This window comes from Triticum urartu, chromosome 4A (genome assembly GCF_056163025.1).
Source record: "Triticum urartu cultivar PI428250 chromosome 4A, HENAU_Tu73, whole genome shotgun sequence".
In the NCBI taxonomy this organism is placed as follows: domain Eukaryota; kingdom Viridiplantae; phylum Streptophyta; class Magnoliopsida; order Poales; family Poaceae; genus Triticum; species Triticum urartu.
The window spans coordinates 79058353-79069990 of record NC_141876.1 but is presented as its reverse complement, the minus strand read 5'-3'; the positions used below and the strand labels follow the sequence as shown (position 1 = coordinate 79069990).

Genomic DNA, 11638 nt, shown 5'->3' with positions numbered 1-11638 from the left:
CGGCGCCCCCTTTTGCCTTTTTTCGTGTGCGGGTGTTAAGCATTCTCGGGATGGACCGAGATTTGCCAAGCGGCCTTGGTATATCACCGGTAGACCGCCTGTCAAGTTTCGTACCATTTGGAGTCCATTTGATACTCCAACGGTTAACCGTAAAGGCCTCGTGTGTGTTGCAGCCCAACACCCCTCCAAAGTGGCCCAATAACCCATCCAAACCCCCTCCATCCTCTCGGCCGTTCAATCACGATCACGAGGCCGAAAACAGCACCCCATTTGGACTCTCCTACCTCCCTCTACCTATATATTTTCACCTCCCTCCGAAAAATCGCGAAGGAAACCCTAGTCTTCTTCCCCTCGCGCCGCCGGACACTTCCCCACCACCGACGGACATGTCCGCCGCCACCGTCCGGCCTCTCCCGCGCCACCATGTTGCCCTCTCTCTCCTTCCCGCCGCCAGGTCCCGTGAGGCCCAGATCGGGCCCGCCCCGGGCCACGCCGGGCCCGAGAGAGCCCGCGCCCCGCCGCCGCGCGCCGCCTACCGCCCGACGCCGGCGCGCCACCGCCGGACCTCCCGCGCTGCCGCCGCCCTAGCTCCGCCACCTCCCGCCGGCGCGTCACTGCCCGCGCCCCCGCGCCCCACGCCGTCGCCTCTGCTCCGGCGACCGGCACCGGCCGGATCCGCCCGACCCCGCGACTCCTGCGAGCCTCCCCGACCCTCCGGCCATCATCTTCCTCGTCTCTGGCGAGCAACTCCGGCCCCACCTCGGTCCACGTGCGAACCCTAGATCCAGATCTGGGAGGTTATTTTTCCACTAAGTCCCTGATTTCCTATCTTCTGATGCCATGTTCGCCGTGCCATAACTCCATGTGTGCTGCTCTGTTTCATGCATATAATATATCAAAATGTTCATCTGGATGTGATCTTCATTTTGTTCCATTGCACCATGCTTGTTTGTGTCCATCTTGATGCCCTAATGACTGTCCCAAGAGTGCTTCATAATGTTAGGTGCTGATTCTTATCAGTTTATGAGCATTTGTCATTTTTGCCATGATTATTGTGAGCTGCATATGGACTTGAGCTCTACATGTGTTTTGGGATATGCCATGCCATCTTTACAGAGGTATATTCCATGTATTGTTGTGATCAATATGGTGACTAGCACAAGCATGCAAAGTAGCTCTTGTAATATTGCTGATTTCAGGATCTCAGGATTTTGGTTAAGTCTTTGTCTGCTGTTATTTTTACTAGATGACCCATTGCACCAATGACGCAAAGGCCGGCAGCAAGCCAAGTATTGTAAGAGTGGTGATAGGAAAACTCAGACACAGATTGAAATAATGAGTACTTTGCGCCGATGGCGCAAAGGGCGAGAGCAACCTAGCATTGAAAACCATGCACGTAAGAATATTTAGACACTGATTGGAAGATAAGGAAATAGATACTAAGGTATAATGTTTATACACAATGTTACAATTTATGGTAGCTTATTTACATTGTTTTTAGTAAGCAAGCTACATAAGTAGAGATGCATCATATAGATAGGTCTGGCCATCTCTCTTTACGATGAGTGATATACGCAGTGGTGAACATCAGGTAGAATCATCGTTGCATGTGTCATCGGTATCGAAAATGACTTCATTGTCTAAGCAACTTTTCATGGTGGGTGTGTTCGGTGGGCTGCCAATGCCAAAAGTAGATATGCCTTCCATATCATCATCCAGTCCCCAATAATACCCTTTTTATAGAATGTCATTTGATTGTAATTATATCATTGAGGAGCTCTGCAACATATCTTATTTGCGATAGAGTATGGTTAAAATCGATGTCTTTGGGTGTTGATCCTATTATGAAGTTGGTATCTCTTATATGGTAAAGTTCTTTCACTGTCATGCGATCCCCACCCGAAATACTGCACCAACTGCTGCTTAGATAGTCCATTATTACTTATTTTCTTTAAGCTCCTGTTTTAGAGATTTATTTTTTTGTTGAACCAGCTGGAACTTATCATAGTTGAAGTCTTGCACCACTTTGTTGTAAGAGACTTCCATAAACCTAATAGCTTCATTTTCCAGCCGATCTTCAGCTTCTTCGAGATTTTCGTAGACATAGATGGATATTGATTTCCTTCAAAGTTCATTGCTTAGTTGGTGCTTAGATGGACATAACTGAATGGTTGCGTCGACACCAACATTCCTTTACTTTCTGTGTTGAGTACACTACGATTTGGAAGGCCAATCTGTTGCATCATAGCATCCAAAAGCATTTTTGTTGGGATCCTAACTTGTTCCAACACTTTTGACCCGTTGCACAGCTAATGCAAAAAGCAAGAGCGAACCAAGCATTCAAACCATGCAAATAAGAGTGGTTTAGAGATTGATAACAAAATCCTTAAAGCATAAAGAAATAGATACTTAGGTATAATTTTTATAGAGAACATTATATATTACTCCCTCTGTTCCTAAATATAAGATGCTTTGACAGTTCAAATGACCACATCGACTAAGTAGCTCTTCATGGTAGGTGTGTCCAGTGGGCTGTCATTGGCGAACACACGGATCCATATGACCGAACTCGTTGTCTAAGCTCTCAAAATGTCTTCGGATTGTAAAGTGTATCGTCAAGGTGCTCTACAATATATCTTACTTACGTCGTCTTCAGTTGATTCCAAAATGAAACTGGTATAGATTGTACCGAAAAGCACTAAAAAGAGTTGAATATATTAGCATCAAAGTAAGTTAATATGTAGCAAGCATAAAATTCTTCTCACTGATTATCTTTAACCATCATGTAACACAATCACCTAAATCATTAAACTCCCTGGGGTTAAAACTCCTGGGAACGACTATTTCTGACATTAGTTTTGACACTTCCCTCACATGTTTTTTTAAAAGCACTCGTCCCTCCCAAGTGTGATGGCCTGTTTTTTTTTGAATAGTTCGAATTGCTTACCACATGTGTCACGTGGTTCGATGGCCCGTTTTGTTGGAGTGTGAAGTTTCTGTGCTCGGGCACCATGGTGCCCTTAAAAAATGCAAAAACCATATTTAAAAGTAAAAAATCAAAAATAATTCTGTGGAAACTTCCATGTATTCACTACGGATCCATGGAATTTTGTTTCGAAAATAAATGTAATTTGAAAGCTATACAAAAAAACAAAATTCCATCCCATTTGAAAATACATATTTGTCTTTCTTTTACACTACGTGGGAAAGCAAAATGTTATAATTTTTTGCACATATATAGTATATATGTGTGTGTGCGTGTTTACAAAAGGTTTCAATTTTTTTAAGCTGTAAAAAATGATTTTTTTGTAACATGCACCATGATGCCCGTGCACATCTGGCAATATTCGGTTTGTTGGAAGTGCGGAGGAATGGCGCTCGGGCGCGTTTAGTGGTTGTGGTTAAATGGACAGTTGTAAATTCAGGTGCAATGAATGCTCTACATGTTCATTTGTCTAACAGATTTAAGATTAATTAAGAAAGGATGATTTCAAATCCCAAGTTGCAAATTGTTTCTGTTCATGTTAGCGGTGCAAAAAAAAGGCCTATCCTAGCAGATTTGGGACGATGACATTTCATAATTTGCAAAATAAGAAATTTTCATGTTTGTTGTGCAAATGATGATTACATTTAAATATTTGCAAATTAGGATTTGTTCATGTTCACCATGCAAAAAAGTGCGACTACATTTTACAATTTGAAAATTGGGATTTGTTCATGTTGGCCATGCAAAAAATGCCCTAGCACATCGTAAGTTTTCTAGTAGGTTGGGATTAATTAGACCTAATACAAAAATCAAATACGGGATGCATTGGAGAGGCTGACGTGGGATGGACACTTTTGAGTGAGAGCAAGCGAGCTCGGGTACTCTTCGGAGTTTCCGGTCTTGTTGGCCGTTTCTTTAACCGGTGTAGTGCAAAGTGGCGTGGGGATAGGATGACGGCACGCAACACGTGTCGCTCCTCTGCTCTGTTGTCTCTTCGCTGCTTCTCCCCCTTCGATCTTGAAATCCCAGCGCATGGTGGCTGGCACCTCTCCCCTATTTCTCTTCCCCGCCCCAAGTTTTCCATCCTCCGCTGATGCGCACCAGTGTTGGGGAGCAAGAGGGGCCCCGCCTCCTGTGCTGTGGCGCTGCCCAATGGCAGGCTCGGACACTCGAGCCGACCGCCTGTTGCCAGCGTCGGCTTGAGCGGACGCCACCTCCTCTCCTCTCCTCTCCAATCGGGATCTCGGACCTCACCAGCAGAGCCCTCGTTTTCATGGAAGGAAGCCATCGCAAGCGATTGAGGATGCCTCCCGACGAGCATGCTCGTGGTTGCCCACATCCCGGCAGTGCGTGGGAGCCGGTGTCTTTGGGCAGAGGTGCCGGCGACCTCACGGTCTTGTCGGCGACTCCACCGTCACAAGTATAACTACAGGTATGGTAGCGTCTGCACCCCCTGTCTTCTTTGATAGTGATTTTTTGTTGCAGAAAACAGACAAAACATGCTTGAGATTTCAGTAAAACAGATTTTGTTTTACTATGTTTGCTCTAAAAAATTGTTCTGACCATTTCAGTGGGGATCTTCATTGCTTCTTCAGGCTGGGGAGGCTGCTCTACGCCGGGTCTTTTTCTGCTTTCTCTGTTGTGTCTTTTGGGGCAGCATGGTATGGCATTTCTTTTATTCTATGAGGATTTATCTTGCTTCTTATCCAGTTTGTGTGGTGATGATGTGGCGTTGGATTGTCGGTGGTGATGTTTCTGTCAGTAGGCTGTGGTGGTGTCTTTCAATTCCGTCAAAAGGTTTTAGTGGTGATATTGTTTTTGTTGTTAGTCATTTAGGTGAGTATGGTCTGGTTGTGAGTTGCAGGCCTTCGTCTCGGTCAGAGGAAGGGCGCGTTCTCGATCTGGTCGAACCTGGTGTGCACGGCAAGGCAGCTCTGTATGGAGGGAGAGGCAATTTGGGGATGACTTCTTGATGAGTAGAATTTACTAAGCAATTAGATCAAATACATATATATTTAATGCAATGCTCTGTTCGTTATCTGAATGCTCAAGTCGGAAAGTTGTGTCAGCTTGACAATTGTCAAATCCCTGCTGGAAAAGTACCACATTGATTTGAAGCTAATTGGCCACCTTGCGGTTGGTAGCGAGACAGCTTGACAGTTGTTTATTAGTTCAGTCTCAGTCGCACTCACTCAGTCACTACCGTTGACACTTGTCACAAATACAGGAAAGTATGAATACTGACATTGAGGAAGTTTGACTCTAGTAATGCATGTTATGGTGGAACAACCTCCCTCTTTGTGTAACTTCAATCGAAAGTTGATGTTGGGATGAACGTTACGGCCTCGTAGTCTGCACAGATAGCACGGTTAGTCACCCAATATGGCCATCCAACTGTTGCACTAAGTGGATTTAGTTTCTCTTCCTTTTGTCTCCGTGCAACACTCATTTGCTGTCCCATATTATGTTCAGGTTTATGCAGAGGGGTCAGCTCGGCCTATGGGTGGAGCTGCTACAATTGCTATGCTTATTGGTCCAAATGCATCTATTTCTTTCGAAAGCAAATATAGAGCTTCTCACATGACTCATGTTTACGATCTCTACAAGCCTCATCTTGCAAGTGAATATTCGGTTAGGGTTCTATCACTTGTTTTTGTTTGTTTGTTTTAGGCATCTAAATAAACAATTTTCTCAACCAGATACCATTTTTGCCTATTTCATAGTATTATATCATATGTACACATTATAGCTAGGTTGTTAATGGGAAACTTTCTCAAACATGCGATTGAAGACCATATAGTTCCTAATAAAAAAGAAGCCTCGTATGGTTTGTCTATATATAATTCCTAATAAAAAACCCTCATATGCATGTTGGGGACAGAGGTGTGTGGTTGCTGAGTTAAGTGCGTCGTTTTGAACTTTTGATAAGAAAAATCCACAGTCGCCATGCTATTATGTCCTTTTTAAGTGGCCTGAATTCGTTCGTGCTTGGTGCAGCGAGATGCATGGCGCTTCGGGAGTTGTGGCAGACATGGACAGATGAATTAACATGATCTTGAGATTGCATGGAACCCTATGTTGTTGACACATAAGGTGTATGATCTCGACCTCACTGAACCCTGTCTTGGTAAATTTATCAGTTCCTTACATCTGTCCGTGTAACTTCGAACCCAGTTTAGACATACTCAGTTTCATAGGGCAGACGAGTAAGGAAAAGCAATTGATGTTGTTAAGAAGCATTGGGGAAAGTATGTATCTTGCCTGGAATCTCACATGTCTGTTATTTCAATTGCTTGTATGATAAAAATTACTACGTGAAGATTTTGCTTTTGCAGTTTGCCTGGTTTAATGATCTATTCATTTACTTTGCAGCTCATAACACTTATGTTGAAACTATTTGTGAGCGGATGTTTACGCCATTAATGTCGACCATTATATTGGAGGATTTAAAGTAGGTAATATACTATCATGTTTAAATAAATTCTCGTCTTGCTTGTTTCAAGAACCTGAGTGTTGTTACAGAATAACATATTAGCTAATCTCAATTTCTTAGGGTGACACCTGTTGCACCAATTGACATTGTTGACAGCATAACAAAAGAAGCTTGAACTAATATTAATTTTTGCAATTGAGAAGAGGAGCGTGAGGGAATATGATGTGACATGTGAGTATCTTCTCTCTATGTAACTACATCATTGGTAATTTGTATTCTTTCACTATTTGTCATACAATTCCACCAAATGTCACAAGTACCTAATACAAATCAAGGGCTTCCTTTAATAGCTATAAGTTTTACATCACCAAGAAACAAATTCTACAATAATGTTGGTAAGCATCATATTCACATGCCACAGCCAAAAAGAGCAAGCACATAGTATTCTAAGAATGGCCCATAAAACTAGGCGATGTAGCAGAGGAAGGTGGCAAACCTTAATCACAGCACGACATCCGCTAGCTACTGATGGATTGAACAATACCTGGAAGAAGAACATAGCAATACACACATCAAAAAGAGGCCAAGACATGGACTGGATCAAATGCATATCCTACCGGAAAAGAAACAATAGTTGGAGGTTCACCATCATGGAAGGAGGTGGATAACAACTTCTTGTCAGATTTTATTGGCCACCGCAGAAATAAATAGAAATCGTAACATCCTCATGATTGATTATAGGAAATAATAACTTACCTTCAAATCTCAGAGAGAGTGGCACACACAGAGAGTGACAGAGAGAGGGAGACTTAGACACCATTCATCGCAGTAAAAATGAGTGCACGTCGCAGAACTGATCATATGGGAAGAATACCCTTCGAAATTATATCCCAAAAGCTCAGCGCAGCCAATATAAGTATACAACTGTCAGATATTAGAAAATGGTATTATAGGTGTGCTAATGCCTAAAGTGCCAGAACAAATCATGCTCATATGCACATGAGCACATCACAACACAGACATGCATAAACACATCGCAAATTTTTGAAGAAAAGGGTCGGGGCGTCACAATACCACATGATTTTCATAGGAAAGACTTCTGGTCATGTGTCACCTAAAAGTATATACATGCAAGAACCTTTTCTCTCTTGATCTTGGAAACATCTACCTGCCTAGAAAGATGCTAGAAGCATGATCCAGGCGAGAGGAGAAGTATTTTTTTTCTAAGAAGCTACAGAGAGAGAGAGAGAGAAGTAAGCCAGTGATCCTCGCCTAGCTAGTGCACACACACACACATCTCAAGCCAACACACCATAAATGCAGCAGCAGCACGCAAGCCACAAATAGGCGTGTGGCGCAGCGCACGGGGAAGATAGAGACACAACCAATAGAGTGAGGAGTAGATAGCCACGCTTGCCGTCGAGCCGTTCACACTAAAAGGGATAAAAGAGTAGGATGCTTCTATTCTCAAACCTTCCCATCATAGGGAGTAATTATCAAACAGAGAAACAAAAGGAAAAGAAAAGCAAGAAGTTCCCTTCGTCCATCCGTTTTTTATTTTCTTTCACTTATATACATCAGACTAACACACAAGCACTTCAACTATTATAAACATAATTCCCAATTCAAGAACACGGTTGAATATTAGAGCACCACATACTACTCTTCGTAAAGTAAAACTGGGCATGCCAAGTCATGACTGACAGACGAAGCTCAGGAAGGATTTGATTGTGCTATTAGTCAGTAGGTACATTACAGCAAGGTTGTTAGAATCGCGATTCTGTTATACAATTCTACGACTTTACGATCCAAACTAACCCCTATGATTCTACGATTTTAGTTCATAGGATCTACGTTTCTACGATCCTGATAGTGAAGATTCTACGATTTGCAATCTTACCATCGGAGCTCCGATCCGATTCAAAATCGCGATTCTGACAACCTTGCATTACAGAGCTTGTTCATGCTAAGAACATCTGTTATTAGATTCTTATAACCACACTTCATGTTTGTATTTTCTAAATTAAAATAAGCGATCTCACTACAGTAAAAAATAAACACATATATAGCTGACATAATTACCTCGCGAAGCTATTAGCAAGGTAGTTACAAAATATTATGCTATCCTAATCATATTGCCAAATTACAATTGACCGATTCTAGTCTAGGTTTTAAATTTCAAAAGGGGGGACAACTCACCATGCTCTTTGATTTCTTCTTGGACCCATGTTTCTTATCACCAGTCCCCTCCCTGCCGCACGAATCCTCATTGATCTATGCAAATCTTTAAACGAAAGCATCCAAATAACCAATATGTATCTTCAAAATAGAAAAATCAAATTCATAAAAGCTATCTAATTGATGGAAGGAGATTTATTTTATAATGGATTCACTCTATCAGGCAAACTGTGATGTTTTGGCATCCATGGTCGAAACATCAATATAAGATTCAAATATTTAGACATGGCAGTGAGTCATGATGTCATAAAAAGCAGAGTTTTTCTCAATCATTTATGTGGGACAAAGTACATAGTAGATATGCTTAATAATAAGTTAACAAAGATGACACCCAATGACTCAAACACTAAAGCTTTGGCTTCACCATAACAAATTAATCTTTGCCATATACAGTCTAGCCCTCAATACCTGGCATCTCATTTTACAATGGAACTCTCTTTTCCCTTGGCAAGCAGAAGTAATGTAGCAGTAGCATTTCTTTCTCGTGTACTCTGTTGGACAGAACAAATATTAGATGCTGAAAAATCATGTTACACATGAAGCCAAATAAGCATTTTTGCATAAACCAAAAGGATAAACTCACCCTGGGGTAGATTGCAATCATCTGATAATCACATCAATCTTGTATAATCTATTCAAACAAATTTGTCGGTCAAAATATGACAATTAGCGTCCACCATGTAGCTTTATTAAGGGTATTGTTCAATGCCGGGCTGCAAAGTATAAACACGCGTTACTGCATTTAAATCTATGCTGCTGAAAAAATAAGTGGTAAGAATTATGAAAATATATAACACACTTTGCCATGGATTGCAAAAACTAAAAAAGAAAAGGATGCCCAGTATGGACTCTTCTATATGTGCACCTTATATTTCCTACATGAAGAGGAATAAGAGATGAACCACTAACCTAGCAAGCAGTCAAGCGAACCTGATGGTACTGGTCTCTTGCCATCGAGGCCAATGCGCTTGACTTGGCGCTGCGTGCTACTGCCTTCATGCCGCAAGACTTTCTTACTCTTGTTGTCCTCTCCCTCGAATGCAATGAACAGCAGGTACATACACCATGGAGAATATGTAAGTAACTGAACGTACGACATATCCTTCATCAATTCTTAAATAAAAAACTAAAGTTCAGGTTTTCTCACTGGCTCATAGCCTTCTCTTCAATCCTTGCTTCTCACAAAGAGTTTTCCTCTCCCTCCAATGCAATGAACAACAAGTGCATACACCATAGAGAGAATGTTAGCAACTGAACATATGACACGTCCTTCATCAATTCTTAAAAAAAACTAAAAATGAAGCTCTTCTCATTGGCTCATAGCCTTCTCTACAATCCGTGCTTCTCACAAAGTGTTTTCATATTCACAAATAACCAAGGAGGCAACCAACAACATATAGTAGCACATAGCAGCAGCACAAGTAGAGTTAGGCCAAGCAGCAGCCAAGCCTGGCAGGAGCAGAACCCATAGCAAACACATCTACCAGCATAAATTCGAAAGAGAGAGGGGGGAGGAGGAAAGAGCTTACCTGCCTGTAGAGACAAGAATGGCTTGAGGAGTAGGGTTGTGGATGACAGGTGGCTGGGTGGGCTCATCTTTAAGCAGTTTTCATTACTGGCCACAAAAGCGTCATCTTGAGACTGAAATCATAAAAGTTGTGTGCATAAAGACGAAGATAAAATCACTCTAAGCAAGATGAGAACGACAAATTGAAAAGCTCATTGTATCTATTAAACTAAGGACAGGAATGGCCTTTATTGAACTAACATACTGTACCTAAGAGACTGAGAATCAGGGACAACCTTTATTAAACTAAAAAATTGATCAAATTGGGCATTTAGAATTCCTCCTAGATATTGTGAGCAGCAGAGGTCCGATATGTTTCGAGCCCAGTAAAATATGCATGCTTTCACATGTTTCAGACATATTTAATATCTTCTATGTGTATGCATACATAGAAACAAGAATGTCTAAATATACAGGCGTGCATGGAAAGACAAGGACCAGATTCTTTCCTGAATGTCTAAATGAACACACAAGAATGTTGCGCTGGTCAAATCGCCCACCTCGTGTCGTTGCTGCCGGCACTGTCGGCATTGATGTACATGTACTCCACGACTGTGCTGTTGCCTCTGGTAATCAACACACGAGCTATTGGCATCAAATTAGGAATCATTGTATATGGTTTTTCAAACTATAAGCCTATAGAAAAGCAAATACATCAAGACCTAACATAACAGCCAACGATTGCAACCATAGCCTAAGTTAGAGAAAGAACAACCTAGCCAGAGCATACCTGCAAGCCAATGGCGGCCATGATGAACAAGGGCTGACCACCCCTTCTCCCCTGCAGCTCCATCCCAGTGCGATGGGAGTGCTGTCTCGCTGCTTCTTGCCCCGGTCACCGGCCACGCTACTCCTTCGCCCCACCATCGGCCTCCCCTGCTCCTCAACCTCCACCGTCAAGACCTAGCTGCGACGCTACTCCTCAATTTTGCCGCGCCGCCCCTCTTCTCCTGCGGGATGTGACCCTTCTCTTTGAGGAGAAGCCAGCACGCGGGAGGATCCGGTAGTAGGAGAGGAGGAGAGGCAGCGCTGGGCAGAGGAGGAGGAGGAGAAGGGGCGCGGCGGCGGCGGTGGTCATGAGGAGGAGAGGAGAGACGAGGCATGGGGTCTGGGGGATCGAGGATGTGAGGGGATTGCAGCTAGGTTTTGCCCGATTCCACAACGCATAGAACGGACGGGACCCTGAGGTTTCTTCTCAATGTAACTGCAAAACGGGCCCACGAGGAAAGGAGCCCCACATGTCATCCGCTGCAGCATGAAAGATCAATGTTCAAAGAAACTAACCGCGGGATTTTTGACAGCACTGTAAAATCGGGCCAGCGAGGCAGATCGTGCGGCCAGAATGCATGCGCGCCGCGAATGCCCCTAGAATGGCGGGTACTCTAGTGGGCTTTATATGTTCAATGCCATGTAT

At 42.9% G+C, this 11638-nt stretch overlaps 1 long non-coding RNA gene across 9 annotated transcripts; it reads right to left on the bottom strand.

The window, feature by feature from the left end:
- Positions 1-4920: 4920 nt before the first annotated feature.
- On the bottom strand, positions 4921-11359 carry LOC125550824 (uncharacterized). 9 transcript variants are annotated; one of them, XR_007301918.2, is made up of 9 exons: positions 10955-11358; positions 10725-10790; positions 9567-10298; positions 9241-9370; positions 9066-9148; positions 8619-8703; positions 7176-7343; positions 6916-6963; positions 4922-5338 (listed from the first exon to the last, which is right to left on the bottom strand). It is a non-coding gene; the product is annotated as an uncharacterized LOC125550824 (long non-coding RNA). The 9 variants fall into 9 exon arrangements; XR_007301920.2 differs by having other exon boundaries at positions 6916-6944; XR_007301915.2 differs by having other exon boundaries at positions 4921-5338; positions 6916-7343; positions 10955-11359.
- Between the last annotated feature and the right edge of the window lie 279 nt (positions 11360-11638).